This window comes from Rousettus aegyptiacus, unplaced genomic scaffold (assembly GCF_014176215.1).
Source record: "Rousettus aegyptiacus isolate mRouAeg1 unplaced genomic scaffold, mRouAeg1.p scaffold_m13_p_14, whole genome shotgun sequence".
NCBI classification, from domain to species: domain Eukaryota; kingdom Metazoa; phylum Chordata; class Mammalia; order Chiroptera; family Pteropodidae; genus Rousettus; species Rousettus aegyptiacus.
The window spans coordinates 56465105-56487196 of record NW_023416289.1 but is presented as its reverse complement, the minus strand read 5'-3'; the positions used below and the strand labels follow the sequence as shown (position 1 = coordinate 56487196).

The 22092-nt window shown below is 39.1% G+C and overlaps 1 protein-coding gene and 1 long non-coding RNA gene across 3 annotated transcripts in view; one reads left to right on the top strand and one right to left on the bottom strand.

Annotated features, from left to right (window-relative positions):
* The window catches only part of LOC107509365, a 951183-nt gene that overhangs the window by 704143 nt on the left and 224948 nt on the right, over positions 1 to 22092 (bottom strand). The gene's annotated exons all lie outside the window — the stretch shown is intronic.
* On the top strand, positions 1009 to 20429 carry LOC107509367. The gene is made up of 4 exons (XR_001596526.2): positions 1009 to 1320; positions 5585 to 5695; positions 17624 to 18523; positions 18724 to 20429. It is a non-coding gene; the product is annotated as an uncharacterized LOC107509367 (long non-coding RNA).

The following is a 22092-nucleotide window of genomic DNA, read 5'->3' as shown; positions in this document are numbered from 1 at the left end:
CAGTATGTCCAGTGGCTAAATTGCCTCCATTTGCTGACGACCAATGCCCCATCCAAAACAGATCCCCGCTTCCTAAAATCTTCCTCAAATCTCCCAAAGCAAGCCTAAATTCTCATGAGTCTTTCCCTCCAAAGGCTATGAGGCAGCTTATACTAAAACATATATTCGATAAAATAATATAAATAAAATGAGAAAAAAAATAGAAAGAAATGTCTCCACCCTATAGATTAATATTTTTGTCATAAATAAATATCAAATAAGAGTTTGATTTTCTCAGGAGTGAGGGAAAAATAGTGTGGCACAGAAATTTGCATAGCTCTCACCATCAGAATGAAAAAAAGCACACTAGAATCCTTGGGGAACAAAAAAAAATTTCCTGGCAAGAAATTCTTAAAGAAATTTCTCACTTCAGACCTGCTATAAATAAAGAGGAGCATTTTTGTTCCTCAACTGGAAATCATCCCATCACAAAATCTGGGCCTTTTAATCAAATGTTATACTCTCAGTGGAGAAAAAAAAAAAAAAACCCTAAAGAAGGATTATGAATTTGAATACAGAGATTTTTTTATGTATATAAAAATAATAATCATACATTACAAATTTAATGATTATTATGATGGCTATACAATTTAATGCCACTTTGAAATCCCAGCAGAAACGGTAGGGCCAAGAAAATAGAGCTTCGTAAGTCATTTAATCAAAAAGCAACACAGAGCTAGCATTTAGTTCGCGGGGTCCCACAAAGTCCGTGCTGAATAATCAAGCCAACTGAACTAAACAAGCTCAAGGAAGAACATGGCATTGAAATTATCATTTTACATTGAAATTATCTAGGATACGTCCTTCTAAAACAACATCTTTCCGCGAAACAGCAGCTAGGAGGGGTCAAGTTTTATACCAGAGAGTTTGGGGCAAATGACTACTATGGGAATTCTTTCGGTGTCTGCTGGGCATTTTTAGTCTCTACGTCGGATTCTCAAGTCCGCATACACAATGCGAAACTCTCTCATTAACCGATCATTTCAGAATGCTCAAGGGTTTGCTGTTTTGCAGGGCAAACCATTCCAAATGCAATTTGGAATTTTATTTTCATTTTTATTGTGAGAGTGAAATATCAAGTTGAGTCCACTTCAGCCTGGCTCGCACTCGAAGTGCTCTGCACACCCTAATTTTTCCTGTGAGGGCCAATAAATCCATGTGATCATCCACAGGGACTCGTGATTAAAAACCATAAGTAAGCAAGTGTGAGGTGGGAGGCAGAGCCCAGCCAGGAGGAGGGTGGAGATCGTCGGCGGGGAGAATAAATCTCAGTTGGTCACGGTATGTTATTTCTCTTACTACAGTACCGTATTCTGTGTGCCAGTATTTTACTTAATATTATTTGCTTTGATAGACACAGGGGATATTGAATTTATTATTTTTTGTCCTGCCCTATGAGATTTAGAAATGAGTGCTGTGCTTGCTTCATACTAGAAATGAGGAAGTTTTTCTTTCTTTTTGATGCTCTGAAGTAATTTCGTAGGACGACTCTCTGGTCTTTAGAGACAGGCAGAAGTTCCCGTGAAGCTACGTGGGCCGAGTGCTTTTGGTGGCATATTTTCTCCATGGCGTTTTCTGCTCCTTCAATGGAAATCAGTCTTTTTAAGTTTTCTATTTGCAATGGGGGACAATGTCAGTCAAATGTGTCTCCTTAGGAAATTATTTTTTTTTTAATTTAGGTTTTCATATTTATTTGCATAAAAGTCCGCGAGGTAATCACTTATGATTTTAAAAATTTTATTCTGTTCTAGTGGTTATTTCCCCCTTGTTATTTCTTATGTTGTATTTCCCTTTTGTCATGATAAATTTAGTTAGCAGTTTGTCTATTTTGTTAATTTCTCTAAAAACTAGAATTTAGATTCATTTACTATACTGTTTTTCCATTTTTTATCTCATCCATTTCTGCTTTACTTTTATGATTTCCTTTCTTCTGTATTTTAAAATTTATTTTGTTCTATTTTTTGAGCTGAGAACTTATTTATTTTTATTCTCTTTTTTTTTTAATGAAGATGTTTAGTATTGTGAAATTACTTTTACTCATCACTTTAAATATGCTCCATAGATTCTGCTATGCAGTGTATTTGTTATTTTTAAAAAATGTCATTTTAAAATGTGTAATTTCAGTTAATATCTATCATACAAAAATAAGGAGATTATCAAATCCCGAAATAATCAATTATAAGAATATTCCCATAAAACTATTAAATTTCTAACATAAATATAAAAATCTTCAAAAATTCCAGGCAAAAAGATCAAATATCTAATTGAAAGGCATAAGATTTGTCTAAACCAACACATAAAGACAATAATGAAGTAAAATTAAAAACAAAACAAAACAAAACCACCTTCGTTAAAAAAAAATCAGCAAAGTAAAGATTTTATGTACAGTAAATCGGTCCATCAAATATCAAGACTGTAAAAATAATTTTTTCTTGAATTAACTTGGAAAATCTGGAATAAATTTTCCATATAGTAATAGAATCCTTCTAGTAATTTTCAAGTCTTTTTCTATTTCTGGAAAATTTTCTTGGATTATAGTTTTAAATATTAGTTTTGTCCCATTTTTTTTTTCTTCAGGGACTGTAATTTAATAAATATTATTCCTTCCTTGCTTCTCTTCCATTTCCACTATTTTCTCTCTGACCCTTTAATTTTATGTTCTTAGTCGTTTACCTGTCTTTCTTCAATGACTTTTATCATGCTATCATTTGAATCTATTCCTCCTTGCAATGTATTATTCACTTGGAAAGAAATTTTATCTTTTTCTTCTATTTCTTTCTAAATTAAAGCAACTCTCTTTTCATTTTTTCTAGTTGTTATGTCCACTTTTGTTTTTACTTTTAAAATTTCTAGCTCATGTTGGCTTTCCATGCATTTATTGCTATTTGAGTATATCTAATTTTGTTTGAAATATTAACTTGTAGGTGTCTTCTGTTTCATCGTTTTTTCTTTTCCCCCCAGAGGGAATGTTCCTTGTTAAATATGTATGAGATTTTGTTTCCTGATCTTCTGTAATACCTTTGTATAAATTTGACTTTCCATTTAATTTTATGGTATTGAGGTATTTTACATGATATCTAGTTTAGTAGAATCCTCACCTATCAACATAGTAGACTAGGTATTTTGGCCAGTTTTTAAATTTGTTGGCTTGCTAATTTGTTTTAGAGGAATCGGGGGCGGAGATTGTAAATTTTTCCATTAAATTTCTCTTGAGACTTCCAGGACTCTAAATTTCTCCTCTTTTCTACTTTTATTCTTCACATCCATTGACAAATAATGATTTTATCTCTTTCATTCTTTTGTTGTCTTTTTTTCTCATACCTGTCCCTTTAAATTATGCCTGCCCTATTAAATTCTACCTGTCACTTTGATTCACACACACATTGAAAACACTTCTCTATACTCCAATACTCTGATCCATCTGAGTATTTTTTAGACTTGGGAGTGGACCTGCTTTTTCTGGGGTAGTATAAGAACAAACTCAGTCCTTCCTCATCACTAGCTTCTGAATTCCTTCTGTATTTCACCACAGATTTTTCTTGGCTACATTAAAAAACTGTGGGGCATTCCATTGGGGCCTTATATTTGGGGTGAGGTTGTCATGGGAGCAGGACAGATCTGAAGCTTGGATTTGTTGATTTTTCCTTTTTTTAGTCACTTTGATTTAGAAAGTCAGGCATTGTCTTTCATCAAGTCATGCTGAGCATGTAATTTCCAGGTAGATCCTATTTTCTTTCTGTTGTTTTGTGTTGTTTCGTACCGTAATGAGGAGTCATTAAGCTGGGCTGTGAACACTGTCCTCAGCTACCCATGGCTCTGACTTTCTCTGATTTAAGTTAAATTTTCATCATTTTGCCACTTGGCTCCTATCCTTATATCATGGTTCTAATGATATTTTTGTCGTAGTTATGCCTTTCGTGACCTTTTGGACGGTAGAAATTAATAATTAAATAGAAAGAAGACTGGCTGGAGAAATAAAAATTTGCCCTCAGTCTATTTCCTTCTTAGTGTGATCATTTTCTTTCATGCCATAAACAGATTCTTCTAAGACATTTTACCGAAATGTTTTTTAAAAGAATAAATGAATTTTAGCTCTCTTGATTGTCACATAACTATGTGAAGTGTTTACTATCTTCACTCTACAGATTTAAAAATCTGATACCTAGAAAGGCTAAGTGTTTTGCACAAGGTCACACAGTTAGTGTCAAAGCCAGGAATTCAATGTCACTTCTGTGGCAAGTTATGAGAAAAATGCAAGAAACATAAAAATAAACATGTCACATGTGTGGAAACATTTCTAAGGCATCAGGGTCTCTCAGCAACTTTACAGGATTTAGTTAATTAGTAAATAAGTATTATTAAGCCTTGACTTAACAGCATTTTTGGCTGAAGACTCTATCTCTACTCCATTATAATTCAGGCAATTCTTTTTGATAAAAATGGGACAATTCAGCTTGAGATTAATTTTTTTAGAGTAGATAATATGAAATAAAATGCTTAATCCAACACACATAATCCAAGGTCAACAACTACTTTAGTGTCTGATATAACTAAACTACCCTGAGATAATCAGTTTCATTTGTAGAAATGAGATTGGGTGCACCTGTTTACTTAACATTAGCTCTGAACACCATTAGGGCTAATAGAGTAGTTTAGATAAATATCCGTACACAATGACTTGATTAAAAGTGTTTTGTCAACTCGAAGCAGTTGATTTTTGGAGACGAAGAAAAATTAGCAAATCCTTTCTCACTTGCTAAGTTCTAGAGTCACCCCTTTCTTGCTTTACATGTAATTGCTTAAGAAAACTCTTCGGGAAATAATTCACTGATCATTTCCCCTCTCCATCTACGTATTCCCCATCCTTTACATGCTTCCACGCATTACGGCATCATCATCTTAAATAACACTTAAATAACTCTTCTCTTTAGAAAATGGCCAATCGGTTTACATTGGAGGTGAAAAAACCATGCAACACGATTCAGACAATCCCACCATCAGTGTTCAAGGAATAGTACAGCGTACCGTCTCAGCAAGATAATGCCAAATTTTTCATGGGCTGCATCTGAAGACTGACCTATGGTAGGAAACTAATGTTAGTGGCTCTTATTTAAACATCTTTCTTGTTTTTTTTTTTTTTTTAAGTGTCCCAAAGAAAGAGTGAGAGGTAATAAATAAGATAGATTGTTAAGAACATAAATGCTAGCCAACAGCTCAAGGTAATACATATCTATTGGCTTCTTGTAGCAATTCTAATTTTCCTCCTTCGGAGTCAAATGTCAGCTTAAGATCTATTAGGGAGAAAACTGAAAAAGGATCACGGTTTCAGGGTTCGCCTTCCCCTTCCATTTCCAAACATGATTTCAACGGACTCAAAATAAGATGCTGATACAATATGGGCATCCGCATAAAACACATGCTTAGGCATTCCCACTGAGGCACACTGTCTTCGTGTTTCCGAAACATAATTGTAGCAGCAGAAAATATTCTGTAATGGAAAAATCCTGTTATGCGTCATTAAATAATAATAATTTAAAAATTCCAGGAAGCAACACTGCATGCATGTGAACTGGGTGTGAACACACAGGTACATGTGTGTGTACCGGAGCCTACAAACAGCATTTGGTACATCCTCCCTCAGGCGAAGCAAGGACCTGTAAGTAGTACTCTTTTCCCCATCAGCCCTGGAAAGTACAGAGGCGGCCCTGTGTGTTATTAATGGATAAAATCTGAACAGCGGCCAACCCCAAGGTGAACCCTATGCATTTAAAACATTTCATCAGACAGCTAAGTTTTTTTTTTTTTTTTTTTAAGCCGCAGATATCACTCCAGTCGCCACTCAATAGATCCAGATAGAAGGGAGCAATAGCTTGCCTCACTAATGTGCAAATTGATAGTATGAGCTCTCCACCAAAACATAAACAGCCCTGTGTTTCTTAAGTGTCAATATCACAGGCCGGGGTTGGTGTGAGGGAGGGTGACAGATGAGGCTCAGAATTATTCAGCAAAGGGAAGTGGTAGATGTAAAATCTTTGCCCAATCAGGGAGCAGGCAGGGCGAATTTCTAGGGTGTTGGGATGCTCCGCCGAATCCTGAGCCTCTATAGTTATGGACAGTTTATGACTTTGGTAGTTTGTAAGGGTCAAGGAGGAAGTGAGGGGTTTGTGAAGGCAGGAAGAGAATTTTTAAAAATTACTGTTTACTTTATTATTTTGCTATTTATTCTCTGCTTAAATCCCAAAATGGCATGAAGTATGTGCTGGTTATGATTTATGATTCCAGATGCGTTTTCTGCCCAGTTGTGTGTCCAGGGATGCTGATGTATGTCTACAGGCGGCATAACCCTGGCTACGTGGCCAACCGGCTTACAGTTGGGCTTGGCCAATGGGAGGCCAGAGGAGACACAGACTCTCATATTTGTTTCTTGCTTCCTTTCTGCTGTGGGCCACACCCCTGGCTTTGGCTGCATTTCTCCAGGGACGCAGTGCCCAGAGAAAGTCCTGGGCCTTACCGCACTCTGCTAACACTATTGCGTTTCATCCCCTCTGGGCTTTCGACGTTTGCTGGTTTCTGGTACCTACATCCTTGGTTTGTCCTTTCTGCCCTGCCCACAACTCAGCATGTAGCCCCTTTATCAGAGTCTCCGTTAGGGTCTGGGTAGGATCTCACTTTCTCCTCTTTTTAATATTAAATTAGCTAATACTTGTAAAATGCTTACAATGGGTCCTGACACATGATAAGTGCTCTTCATGTTTGCCAAATCAATAAAAAAACGACCACACAGAAACATGATTTAGGTTCCTCATTCCTAGTTGCTACCCTGATAGCAAGTAGATGACAAGAAAACGTCCCCCCAATTTTATACCTTAAGTTTTCTTTAAAAGAAAGAAAGAAAAAAAAGTAACAACAGTCACTTTTGCTAAGCCATGCCACCAAACCAAAAGTTAATCACAAATTTAATTGAAGTTTCAGCCTCTCCCGGGGTGAAATTTTAAACCAATCAGTCTGGAATTTTTTGATCAGCACTAGTGAGATGATCTGCCTAATTAGACACCTTGCCTCCTCCTAAGAAAGGGTGTCCCGGCCTGAAATAACCTACTCTTTTAACCTCTTAGTCCCACTCTCTTTCTGCTCATAAAATCCTTTTTGTTTTATGCAACTTGTCCAATCTGTCCAAATGCTCTTCTAGTTGCTATGTGGGATGCTGCCCGATTCACGAATGACTTAACAAAGCCAGTTAGATCTTCAAAAAACGAGATAAAATAAACCGCATATAATCATGATACTACATTCAGAGAAAGAGGGCACTATGATTGTCCGAGCTGGGCCATGAGCCCACCCCAGTATAACAGCGTATGTGGAGTCAGGTGGTGACCGGGGGGCAGGTATCCACCCTTTCCGAACACTGCTATCTGGGCCTCAAGGGTGCTTCCTTTCAGTAATGATGCATCCGATTTTATAGCGGTTAAAATTAGTTTCCTTGTTGCAAAGGTAAAACTGAGAGCAGCATTAACCCTTTCCTAATTATAGATAAGAGTAAAACAAAACGAACAAGCTTTCATGAGAAATCTGAGCTTCCTTTAGACACAGTAGGGAGGAAAAGGAGGACAGGTTCCAAGATTTGAAGAATAAGGCGTTCCGATTCTCACCACTGCAGCCAGGCTGCGTGGCCCACGGATGGTGGAGGCCATGGAAGAGGGCCTGTCCAGTCAGTCTGTACTTCCCCCCAAGGAGCTGGGTCAGCCTTACTTGATGGCAGGAATGGAGAGTAGTGATTCAGCAGGTAACATAGCCAAAGCCCAGCAGAGAACACACGCCCTGTCACCCCAGACCACCATGACACGCTTCTTTTAACTGGATACAGTATGTTTCTTCTTGAACTTGGCCAAGCTGTCAAAGGCTGGTCTGCCCTCACACAAGAAAACCATCCAAACTCAAGTGATGTTGCTGGAAGCCAAACGCTTCTTACATTTCCAACATGAACTGTACACCTAAGTTCAAGCTGTACACTGACATCGAGTTGTCACAAATGCGTCCCTAAGCAGGCGGTCCCGGGAATTTCTATCAGGGGTTCTGCAATGTAAACCTTCGGCTTCCGTGAAACCCATCCAGGGGGAGCTCTCCTCACCCCGTGATCTGTTACCATTTTCCTCACCTGCACCTCTGCCCAAGGCTAGGTTTCTTAGTCTAGATTCTAGAGCACTGCCTTGGAGGCAGCAGCGGCCAGACTGATTAGATCTCAGAGGCATGGGGAAGAGTTAAGGGTGCTCGGGAATTTAGGTCCTGCAGATGAGACAGAGTGGGCCATCTATATCTTGTCCTCTCTGAAGTGTTCTCTCTCAGGTCGGTGGTAGACGTATTTCTTTAATGGTTTGATCTCTAGTTGGTAACGGCTGGCTTCTACGGATGCATGGAAGCGTGTGTGTGTGTCACACAAACACACACACACATGCACACGCACACACACGCCAATCCTATACATGTTATGTAGCTGCCAAGGCAAATGATACTTCCACTAAAAACTCATAAGGAAAAAAAAAAAGAAATATTTCCCTAAGCACAAGGAAGATAATCATTTGTAAGGCAGCCTCTTACAAATAAAGTTGAGCTCCTTCTGGGCCCAAATGAAATAAGAATAAGACGCACTACTAAGATGGACACCACTTCTGTTGAGTGAGGGAGGGGCATTTTAATGAGTTGTTTTAAAATCCTGAGATAAGATGTGCTCGTGATTTTAAATATAAAGCAACAGGATCAATAATGACCAGTAACAATAACCCAAGACCACCCTAGTCCCATTCTCCTACTCCGTAGTTACAATCACTAATGACAACGTATTTTTGCTTTTTTTTTTTTAAGGCTATATAAAACTGTTTTTTTTTTTTTAATTTGTGATAACCATACAGTTGAATCGACTGTTTATTTTCTTTCTTTCGATGTATAGTTTTGTGGTGTTTTTATTTTTCTTTATTTAGTGTGATAAAATATATGTAACATAAAATTAACCATATTGACCGTACTTAAGTGTGAGGTTCTGGGAAATTAAGTACATACACAATTTTGGACAGCCGTCACCACCATCCATCTCTAGAACGTTTTTCATCTTGCAAGACTGAGACTCCCTGTCTATCTGGCAGTAGCTCCCTATTTCCTCGTTCACCTGGCCCCTCGTAACCACCCTTCTACTTTCTGCCTCTGTAAATTTCACTATTCTATATACTTTATATATGTTAAATCGTTCACTATGTATACTTTTATGACTGGTTTATGTCACTCAGCACAATGTCTTTGAGATTTCTCTGTGTTGAAGCATATATTGAAATTTGCTTACTATTTAAAGCAAGAAAATATTTCGTTGTATGTACATATCATAAGCTGTTTATTCATTCATCTGTTGCTCCTAACGTTTTAATGGAAGTAGTTTTCCATCATCATTTGTTTAGCTGGCTTCGTACCATGTACAAAATGATGTTTACTAGATTTTTCAAATAGTAATAAAATCAATATATTTTTATATAACTCATTCAATACTCGAGTTGATATATCTGCAGGATAATTGAAATTTCTGTGTTAAAGGGCATGTAGATTTGTAACTCTGATATTTACAAGTTATTGTTCAAATTGTACCCCTATAAAAGTAAAGCGATTTTCTCTCCATAGTCTATTCACAGTAAGTATAACAAATACTTTTAAAACAAAGACAATCTTATGGGAGGAAAATGCTATATAATTTTGTTTTATTTTGCATTTGTTCAAAATGAATAAGGTTGGCACTTTCGTCTTTGTTTAGCCATTTGTTTTTATTCTTGAGGATTACCTCCTTGATTCTTTTGCTCAATTTTACATTTGATTTTTTGCCTTCTAGCAGCTCTTTGTAAATTGATGAAATTAGTCTTCCATCTGTCATAACTTTTTCAGTTTGCTATTTGTATTTTTACCTTATTTGTGGTATTTTGCCATCAAAAATTTCTAAATTTTAATGTGCTTAGATTTATTTATCTTTTTCTTTTTGGCTCATGTGCCATGCTGTGGAAAGGACTTGATTTGCAGGATAAATACACTTCCTCCCACTAATTTGAAGTAGTAGTTTTACAAACTACTAAATTCCCATATACGATTAAATCCATTTCTCAACTCTCTATTCTATTCTTTTGATCTGTATATTTTTTAGCCCCACTACCAAATTGCTTTAATTATTTTACCTGCATAATTATATTGTACCTGTATACATGTATCGTACCAGTATAATAACAGTACCTGTGTTAAATGTTTTATTATATGCTTAGGTTAGTCAAGTCTCATACTATTCTATTTAGAAATATCTCAATAATTCTCAGATGTGTTTTTTATAATCTTTACAAAAATAATCTGACAGAAAATATAATGGAAGAAGTAAAAAAAAATAACAACAATTAAAATAATCTAATTGGAAATATATTTAAAAGAGCTTTACACCTCTTTTAAGGAGCAAAAAAGAAGATACAAATAAATGAGAAGAAATAGTTTGTCCTCAGCTGGGAAGACAACATTGCGAACTTGTCAAATCTCCCTATGCTATTAAATCATTGCAATTTAATCCCAATCAAAATACCAACAGGAGTTTTCTTTTCAATTTAACTAAATGCCACTAAAATTCATTTTTAAAAACGGCATGCCTCTTATTAATCGTTCTATTAGCAACAGAAATAACTGACTGAAGCTTTTGAAGTAAGGGCCTAATTAACTTCTTAAATAAGGTCCTTTTTGTGTCCTAGTTTGAGTGTTTTCTTTTTTTTTCCTTCCAGTTATGTAGCAACATAGAGTTGATATCTTTATCTGCAATGTAAATATATCTAAGAAAACAGAATCTTCTCCTTTTTCCTAATACATAGATGCATACATATATATACATACACACATACATATATACACACACACACACATATATATGTATGTGTGTATATATTTTATATATATATATATATATTTATATTTATTTATTTCTGATTTAGTGCCCCAGGATATTTCCTTTAAAAAAGTCAAATTTTCATATATCACCACACATCGAAATACACCTTTATCCTTTTTTATTTAAAGTGTAAGCTTCTAAAGAGCAGAGCCTTAGATTTTATTCTAAATCACATTTCCATTCAAAGACGCTCAAGAAACATTTAGATAGTGATCTGAGTCCAAAGCTTGCATGTGTTCCTGATAAATACTCTTTCTTGCTTGCTCTCTTTTCTTCTTTTTCTACTTCTTCATCTGATTTATGTTTCATTTTTGTTTTACATCAGAGAAGTATGACTATAAGTCTAATATGTGTCTTTCACAAAGGAACGAATATGGGAAAAGGTTAAGATTTCACTGAATCAGGGAAATTATGCGTGATACCATGTGTTGATAACTGGCTTTGGTAGAGGCCACTTAGTAAGATGTTCTCTGCTGTGAACATGTCTATTTGAAAACTGGGGCTGCCTAGCTAAAATCCAGATTGCCTTCTTGTTTACTGAGATTTCTGTCTGCTTGCTAGGCTTAGGGACCCTTGTGACTAAGTCGGGGGAATCCAAATATCCCATTTTAAATCCTCTAGATGTCAAATGGTGTTTTTAATCTACAGACACTGTGGCATAGTGGGAGCTCATGCCTAAATTGAGAGTTCTTCACTCCTATGAGGCTGATAAAACATCCTGCAAGCGAATCTCAGAGGATTCAAGAAGAGACAGTCATGCTACCTTGGAGAAATTATTTAAAGTAAAACAGGGAAAGGAGGAGTTGTATATACCACATTCGAATGTGCTATTTTCCTCACGAATTTTTTTTCTAGAGATTACATAGATTCTGGTCAACAAATAAGAGATATAAATACCTATACACAGCTTTTTATGGCTAACTCGAAGCTGAGATTCATTCTCATATTCATATTCTCTCTCACACGCGCGCACGCACACACACACACACACAGATATACATACCCATGATCTCACTAAGTTAATTATTTTTACTAAAATTCCTTCTAGTTTCCAAAGTCTAAGGCTTAAACTATCGAAAAAAATTTTTAAAAGAGTTCACATTTTTAACTGTTTTAATTAGCTTATAATCATCATTTCCCTTCGGTTGGACAAATCTGGTTAAAGTTGACCCTGATCACAAAGTTGTACATAATTATCATTTCCCTCAAAATATCAGGATATGAAAAAAAAAAAAACAGTTGTTTCAGCAAACATTTGTTGGAGATTCACTACATGCAAACAAGAAACACCTACCAGTAACATGAGCTAATTAGGGAAGGGTCAACAGTGGCCAGGCCATAGCCAAGAAATGACTTGCCAAGCTGTAATGTGGATATCAGTACTCTAATGACTTAGAACTTTAGTGAAATACTTAATACCTATTTAAAAACCAACTTAAAAAAAAATGTCTTAAACAAAAATAAATGGGTAAATTTGTCCACATTAAAATTCAGAACTTTCATTCTCCAGGCCAAAGATGCTAACTAAAAACATTTAACTACACTTCGAAACTAACTAGCTTAATATATGGTCAAAACTAAGGCAAGGAAATGGAAGAAAAAAAACAACACTAAAATTTTAAATCATCCTTTTATTATTATTATTATTATTATTATTATTAATGTGGGTAAATTTTAAAATTATAAAATAATTCTTTTTTCGCTTATGCTGTTTCTTCCTTCTCTAGTACAGTGTTTGAAACCAATATGCCACCAAATAGATAATTGGGGTTGGGGGAAAGATAAAGAGGGAAAAAAATGCTATTTTCCAATGCTCGTTATTAAATACACACATACACACACACACACACACACACACACACACACACACACACGCACGCACTAAATTTTTCCATGGAAGGGCTATGTGCTGTGTTGAGTTCATCTTTTTCTTCCTGTGAGTCAGTCAAAATGCAAACACCAGTTATTTAATGGACATGTATCTATGTTGCTCTATGAAATAAAAATTCTCAGTGTTCTACATGGACACGTCACATCCTAATCAAAGTGCTTTCTTATTTTTTATGCAGTTGGCTTCTTTCAAAAGCAGATTTTATTTCTGAACGCTTCTTAATTTGGAGTCACCAGAGATTGTTGGGCATATATGTTTATGCTGAAGAAATTCCCACCAAAGATGGGTGCCCATCACACTAAATGCCAAATGATGTTTTTATTCTACACACTTCTGAAGACTGTCGCTCTCATGAACATGTTTTTAATGTCATGTGACTTTGCTGCCCTCCTGTGGCAGCTTCTTGGGGTGCCTAGATCTTGTTTATGCCTACAGGTTCTGGTGACCTTTGAATTAGGTCACCCCCATATGTCTACTTGTTGCCTTGGCCTCACGTGCATGTACTAACCCCCATCTCAAACCAATCAGTGGACTCCGCGAGTCAGAGTTCTACCGTGGAGTTCTGAACGTTTCTCCTATTTCACCCAAGAAACCCCCCCCCCCAAAATGGGGCAAGAGTACATCTGTTTTCCAAATAAGCAATACCTTTTTTCTCTCTGATTTTCCTGTCTTCGACCATGTTCAGAGGAAGAACTTTCTGATATTCTATTTCAAGAATCTGCAAACTCTTCGATAAAGGGCCCGATTGTAAAGACTTTAGGTTTGGGGACCATACAGTCTCTGATGAGACTACTCGACTTTGCCATTGTAGCATGAAAGCAACCAGAAACAATGTGAATGAGCTTAGCTGTGTTCCAATAAAACTTTATTTAATAAACTTTATTTACAAAAAGAGCGGGGGGAAAGGTGAGCACTGGATATGACTGCTGTTTACCAGTTCCTATTCTACATTTATTTCCTGTGATTTCAATGCTGAATTAATTTCTGGATAAAGACATTCGAATAAATTAATGTGGCCCTTCGGATTCACATATAGTATTTCTAAATATTCCATCCACAATTGAATCTATACAAATATTGACACTAGCTAGCCCCAATTTCATACTCCATGATTATACAGGGTTTTTTTTAGTTGCTGTGTGACTTTGTTGGGTAACTTTTTCAAATAGAGAGCAAGCAATCCATGACAACTGATCTGTGTACATCGATGTTTAGAATAAACTTCCTCACAGAGAAGAGTATCTTTACTTACTAAGGCGTGCCATGCAAATCATTTTTTCCTTAAACCTTGCTAATGCCCCTCATTCGATTTGCTGCTCGATCCTCCTGATGTGTTTTCTAAATATTTTTTCCAATCTGTCACTATCTGGAATTCAATCTTCTAGGCAAGTGTCACAGTGTGGAAAATATCTTCTGGTGTATTTTTCTTTTCTGCCTCTAGTCTTTTATTTCTACGCCATCATGTAAACCATTGCCACAGTGACCTTTCCATAATACACCTGTGACTTCATCCCTCCCCTGGTCCAGCGGTTTCTTAATAATCAAGTCTAAGCTCCTTCGCACAGCACAGAAGGCCCTTCACGCACAGTTTCCTTTTCCTCTTTCAAGCGTCATTCACTTCCTGGTGCCACGTGAGCCTCTTCCCATGATATACTTCTCTGAACCACGTCGAGCGTCCCACGGTTTCCAATCACTACGCCCTTTTATTCAGTCTGTTCTTCACCACTCCACTTTCCAATCAGCTCACTTTTTCCCTTCATTCACTCACTCGTTCATCCGTCCATCCTTTTATCAATATTTACGCAACGAATATTTAGCGAGCACATTCCTAGGACGATGGACACACAATCTCTCCTGGCTCCCTTCCCTCCACCCCAGTCATGCTCAAGCTTGTCCCGTGTCCCCAAGGCACTCTGTACACACCTGTACCTACCACGCTCTATGGTAATTGTTTTTTTCTGCTTCTGTGTTGTATCCATTAGACTATAAACTCCCGAAAGGGAGAAGCAGAGCCTCAGTCATTTTATACTCCCAGCCCCTTGCATTTTCACGGGGGAAGGCAATCAATAAGGAATGAATGAATAAATGAGCAAATGAGTGAGGGAGTGAATAGACTAATGATTCTTCCATACTGACTGATGAACAGAATGAGTCATACTCCATTGATCGTTACCCAAATAAGTTATTTTGTTCCCAGTAGCTGAACATCAGAAAAGAGCTAAAAAAACGTGTTGTTCTTCAAACCCTACTTCCCTGAACTGACTTGCACAGAGCTATATTCTCAGCGAGTGAAGTTGTTTTTTAAAAATTTGATAGATCCGATACTTTCAGATTTCAATTAAGTAACAGCTCCCCCTACCGATAGTGGGATAAGCAGGGACCTCGAGATCAGCCATGAGGCTGCATCTCTGTGAGCCAACTTGGCAAGTCTACAAGCAAGGTGATCCAAGATCAGGCAGCCTGCTAGACTGAACATGCCCGAGTGAAGAGGTCAGGGGCAGGGCGCTGGCTGTAGTAACAAAGCGGCCCCGTCTTCACCCAAGGACAAAGGCAGCTGTAATTTCACAGCAAAGAAGCATTTGCCGCTACCCTTCCAACAAGTCTTTAAAAGTGCTGATCTGAAAGACTGAAGCAACCCACTGGAGACTCGTTTTCAGCATGGCAAAAGTTCTGAAACCCAGACTGCGAAATCTCAGGAAGCAGCTGGGTTCCTAATTAAAACAAATCGTTAATAGATTTAGCAGTCCAAATTTATGCTTTTCAATTAAAAACGCTATTGCAGTTGGTGTATCTGTGTGTAAGAGTATATGTGTGACTGTGTGTATGTGTGTGCGTGTGTGAATGTGTGAGTGTGTATGTGTGTGTACAAACAAACACGCCTACGTTCCGGGCTTGGGGTATTCCGCAGTTTAAGAGGCAGTTCTAAAGGCTGGGTCAAAACCGAAATACAGAGGTTAATTGCATCAATTCTTAATTGTTTTGGTAACTTCCTCGAGTCTCTATACGTTTCAAAAATAGTTATATATGGACAAAATGGACTTCCCCATCACAATCCTTTTAGGAGACAATTTTTAGAGCTATTTTGTCAATGTTAGCTATCTTTCGAGAAGACACATTTTCACTTTAAATGAAAAAGACATTTCGAGGTACACAGTGTTTCCCCAAGTCCATTCAGCAAGTCCGTAGAAAGCACCCTAAACCCAACGCCCATTTATGTATGTATATCAGCAGGATGCCATCTTTCTGGGTGAAAAAAAGCCAAATTTTGTCAAAGAGATGGATATCCTTTTCTTCGACACAGGTTATCGAAAAATGCACTAAACATTAATGAATGGTGCCCACGAGCTGAGCGATTAAGTCCTTCCTCACCTGGAGTATGGGTCACTTTGTCTTTACCTTATTCAGCAATTGATCCACTAACGTTACATTACCTGGGTGCTCTCGGGGCACCAACCATTCAAGACAGGAGACAAGTCCTGGGACCCAGCTTAGGAGAAAACACAGCGCCCAGTCCTGCTTAAGGAGAAACCGCCTCGCCACTTGCACCACACCAAAGGTACTCTGAATTATATTTGCATCATTGTAGTCTATCTGTTCTGAACTCCAGTAAGTGTTTTTAGGCAACAAGATAATAGAAAATGTATCAGGTCATTTGAAGTATCGGAAAGACTGACAGTTTGGAATCAGAAAGAGGGCAACATGAATTCTGGATCTGCAAATGTGCCTATAATTATAGGCGGGTTCATTCAGCTATCTGGAAATCAGTTTGTTCAACTTTTAAATTCCAGCAAAATCTCCTGGGTCGTCAGGAGATTTCAAGATAACTTCATAACGGCTCTTTTGTACACCTTCTATTGTATATATTTGGGGAGAGACAAATACTCCAATGCATAATGTGTTTTTGCCCATTTCTCAATAAAATGAAAGGGAGCATGATCTAGTGAAACTACGCTCCAGAGTTAGGCCTGGGTTCAAGTTCAAGATCAATTATTTAAGAGCTGTGTGACCTCGGGCAATCTACAGAACATCTTTGAACACTGATTTCTTCAGCAGTACAACGAAGATCTGAAAAGATATCTCTACCTTGGCCGGCTTGTTCTGTGGATTCGAGATAATAAATGTGAAGTGTCTGGTACTTCACAATTTGTGTGCTCAACAAATAGAGTTCCCTCAGCCTTATTCACAGCTCAAATTACGCTGGAGCCGTCCCTGACCTGTTCCTGCAGAGCCAGGAGGCAGTAAGGCCTATGATCACCTGCTTGAAATAAACAAACTCAATTGTTCTGTGATATAGTGGTCTGGGGCCATTCACTGACTTCCCAGAGGTGTGTGTGACAGACCTCTAAGAGCACTTTACATATTTAGGGGAACTGTTTGGGTGAGAGAGAAAGAATGCATGACAAATTCCACAAGTCTCCACCTATCCATTCTGAGAACTCCAGTCACAGAATAAACCAGAAAACTGGCCTGCAAGCCAGGCTAGGGGTGAGGAGGGAGAGCCGTGAGATTCTACTGCTGACTACAGAGGTCACATGGCCCTGACACATAACTTTTACCGAGTTGACTATATCTCACTTCCTGTAAGTGCCTGTCCCTCACGCTCACTTTCAAGGACTTAGCCAATCTCCTTTTATAAATAGAACAATGCTTTATATTTCTCTATTACTCTGCAGTGACTATATCAATAATGCAGGAAACGCATCTGTCCAGCACAATGAGATTATTTTTCTGATTTCGGTTGACAGTTATGGTAATAGTTTGGCAAACAATCTACTCCACCATCAACGACCGCAGATTACAGCTGTTTTTAAAAATCTCGGCCACTTCTGGAAACTGGGAAGATGGATTACAGAACGGGAGAGAGACGGAAAGACATGCCATGAGCCTTAATGGTAGAAAAATCCTTAACTCTTTCTGCACATCGATAGCTAAGGAAATTTTAAGGTCATCACGACGTGTTACCTATGGATGCTCTATAACGAGAACACGATGAGGAGACAGCGTTAGGAGGGTCCAACACTGCTCGAGGGACTGCAAGGCAGGGAGAGAGCCCGAACTATTTCAGAGCACTGCTTTTCACACTGATAAATTTCCCAAGTCGCCCAGGAGTTATTGCAAATATTTACACGGGAGAAAATTGAGAGAGAATAGTATCATCTCCTCCATATTGGCCTTGATGAATAGAGCCACCAGCCAGTCAAAAATAATGACCCACACCTAGGATTTTTCATGTTTGTTTAAAAAACAAAAACAAATTGGTTTAATTCTACTTCTGCAAAGGTGATGAACAGAAGTTAACTTACCCCCCCCCCCCTTGGAACTTCTTAAGTCTTGACAGAACATGTGCTTTTTCCTAAAAATTCATAACAGCTCTGAAATAGGCTTTATTTTTGATATGAATTTTTCCCCTTTGGTGTATTTTTCCCTCACTTCCGTTTCAAAAGAAGTAGAATGCTGATCTTGCTAGCAGCCGGTGACCCTGGCATTTGGCCAGCCATTGTTACCCAGGGGCCCGGAGACAGAAGGCCGGCTGTGCAAATCTCCCAAGGTGTGAGATTCTTCCCCTCAGGGCTCCAAGGTGAAGGCATTCAGACGTGAAGTTGCAAAGGGGAAGCCACTGGACTGTGCCTAGTCCTCATAGCCAGGTGAGTTCATTTTTCTTGTGAACTTTTCACCTAGGCCCCAATTAGTACCCTATTAACCTCCTTAAATATGGAATTGCTAAGATCTTAGAATACTCCAAAATGGACTATTAGCCAGCCCATTTCCTGGCTCCATCAGATGAAAATGCCAGCGTAGGTCATACAACAGAATTACCTTGATTAATTTCATCTCTCTCCTACAGGGCATGATGTCATGCAAGTTAAAGGGGATTCAGATGCGATGCACCCTTTCGACGATGGATTAAATGTGGGATTCTTTAAAAAGCACATACAACTCCAGGTTTATAAAGATTTTCCTTCTTAACATGACAAACATGTCGAATGTGCTAAACTGATCAATTATCCGAATGGGGACGTCCCTTGAATGTACTTTATCAGGTGCACATTCTCCGAGGCCTAAAATGGAAAAAGGTTTATTTTACCCAGTAACTTCGATGTTAGGTCAGAAACTCTCCGCATTAAGCCCCATTCATATCCGTAGATGTAGGCTGGTTTTTAAACACACCACGAAGATGCTATTTCCACTCCAGAGGCCACTCAGAATGGCATTTGCAAATATAAATGGCTTTGCTAAGGCTAAAAAAAGCAACAAATTTCGCATCCTTTCCAATATATTCCTAAAGGCCTGCCTTAAGAAAGTACTTAAAAAAGAAACACCGCATGTTTTTAATATCACATATATTGGTGTGATTTATTTGCAATCGGTAGATTTAATTTGTTTTCACGTATAAAACAGCTTGAGAGACTCATTAGCAACTGCAAATATCGCAACACAGCACGTCGGACAAATCTAAATTACGTTATCACAGGCGGACTGACTTAGGTGAGGTTATTTGGTTCTTCAAATGCACACGAGAGCTAGTTCTTTAAAAGGCTACTTGTTTCTGTTGAATTATCTTACACAAAAACAACAGCAGCTTCGGCTGTAGCAGTTAGTTATGCTATTCTATCCACGGTGTATCTCTTTTGTGTTTACAAGTAACGTGGGCACATCCTGCTTCTACAAACACCGGCCCCAGCTCAATGGCTCAATACTCTCTAGCCTTTATTAGACAAAAATGCTTAATTTTCTCATTTCGACTATTAAACTTTTCAATTATATCACATTTACATTAAGTCACATTTCCATGTTCAGGCATTCCGTCCCATACTGTGATATGTATTCTTGGGTTTTTTTTCTTTTTTCTTTTTCTTTTTTTTACTTTCTCTAGCAAGCACTAGCGCATCCAACTGCTCTATGAAGCATCTCTAAAATTCAAAAGGTCCACTTTTCGGACTCAAAGCTTCACAGGGGCCCACTTAGCACAGGCTGGGCTGTGACACTGGCTATAGCAATACTTTCGGGGGGCAGAGGGGCCCCTTGCTTTCTCTTCTGATCAGTCCACTCATCACTAAGAAAGCAGTGGTCATGCACTTCCTTTTAGACACCATGGCAGTCAATAAACCACTTGCCACCTTCAAAGAGACTGAAAGCTGCACGAGGAGGTGTATGTTATTAAGTCACGCGTAGTGTTTGTACGTTACTAAATCACGCCCAATGTTTGTAAGGCTAATGGAGCTTCGGAGGTCCACTTCCATACTCTCTGAGACGCAGCTTCTGAGGTTTGCAGCTAAAGTGTCCAGAATTCTAGGCGCTGGGTATCAAGGTGGCCCTGTCTGTCACCGGAGAAATTCTACCCTTGTATTCTGACATCAGATTCCCCCCAATCCTGGCTCCATTTACTGACCTAGTTAGTAAATTAGGTCGATGTCCAGGACAGGATGTTGTGATATTAAAAAAAAAAAAAAAAATTGTGGCTTCATAATAGTAGTTAGGGAAGTATCATACTTCAGGACTTTTGTTTTTTTTTTTTTTTTCTTTTTCTTTCTTCATAGGGGTATTTTTATAAGCCCCCCCCCCCAACTCATTTATATGTATTCTCGACACCTTAATCTAGGTCACCAAGGAAGGTGACCTATGTTTTAGGTGAGTAAAAAGAAAGGAATTTGAACTCAGAGATTTAAAAATCACACCGGGTGTCTCTGACCTGCCCCCTTACTTTTTATTGTGATTGTTTATAAGTTCAAAAGAAATACACGGTGGTCTTTGAACTAACGAAAAGTCCATAAAATAAAAGGTCCAGCTCCTCAGCTGTGTCTGCAACATTTTAAGCGCTCGTCATTGTGGACGGTTCTTTTATTAAATACGCTGGTTTATAGTGAAAATGCCGTTTTAACCCCCAGCACACAAAGCCCCAAACTCACCTCAGTTGAAAGCACCAGTTAAGGTTTAGTATAAACGCTTTAGATGTTCTCTTACGCGTATCCCCAAATACCTTATTTTATACATTCTGATCAGTAGCGCGCCCTTTTCTCTGAAGAATAGACCCTCGGACATCTTTCCATTCTGGGTCCCATAGATTAATGACATTCTTTAAATACCTGCCTGGAGTTTCGCAGCGCAGAGATGTCGTGCTTTATGGAACCCCTCCTCTCGGGCGGAATATCCGGCTGGCTTTCGGGCTTTCACGATCTCATCGACGACGAAATGGGCATCCTTTACTCAGGTATCTATGGACATGCGTGTACCTTTTCTGTGGATACGCTTCCTACCAGCTGGGCTCTTTTGAACCCCCGAAGTGGCCCTGTCCTGTCTGCCTGGTGCGCGTTATCTTGGGTGTACTGACGATAGGAGCAAGGCCTTACAGCATTTACCACCCTTCCTGGGGTTAGTGCCGCTAGCGACTTTTTTGACTTTCAGCGGGAACTGAACATGCGTCCATGTGACAGAGTCACAGCTCCCGCTTGCCATGGCCCCGTAGAACCGAGCCGTGTTTGGTAGCCGGGCCCTCCGCGGAGGCTGTTGGGCACCAGCACAGCTTGTGGGCTCAGCCTCGTCCCTCCGTTCCCATCCGGTCCAGGACGAAAGACTCTCGTGTGCTCACGACCCCTCACGCCGTGAGCACAAGCCCTGCTTTCACGCCGGTCCTTCGTGAGGTCTCTCCCGGGTCACCACAACACCCAACTAAGTGGTACCCCCATCTCCCAAGGCGCTCCCCTTCCCACGTGCCACCAGGGAGGTGAGCAGGAACGTGCCTGAGGTATCCTCTGCCCATCCTAGCAAGGTCTGAACTCCTGAGCATGGCTCACAGCGTCCTTCATGAGCGTCAGCATCAGCTCCCACCACCGACACCCACCTCCATGCCAGCCCAGATCCCTGTGGACTCCAGATGGCACCCCGACTTCTCTGCCTGCTCTCTCTGTGGATGCCGATCCTTCAGAACTCCTCTTAGACGTCACGCCTTCACAGAAAGAGCTTACCTGATGCCTCTCCCTACCCGAGGAGGTTATGCGTCTCCCCCTCCTCAGCCCCTTACGCTGTACCAACTCTGACAGGACACTACACACAATTACGATGTGGGGGCATAAGCTTGACTTTCCTTTGCTGCTCGTCAATGAACCCAAGCTCGGCATGCACGATGCCTTTCTTGATTCATCGCAGTGACTGCGACAGGGTGGATGTGAAATGAACGGCTGCCGAATCCAACAGTTCTGTGTAAGGACCTCCCATG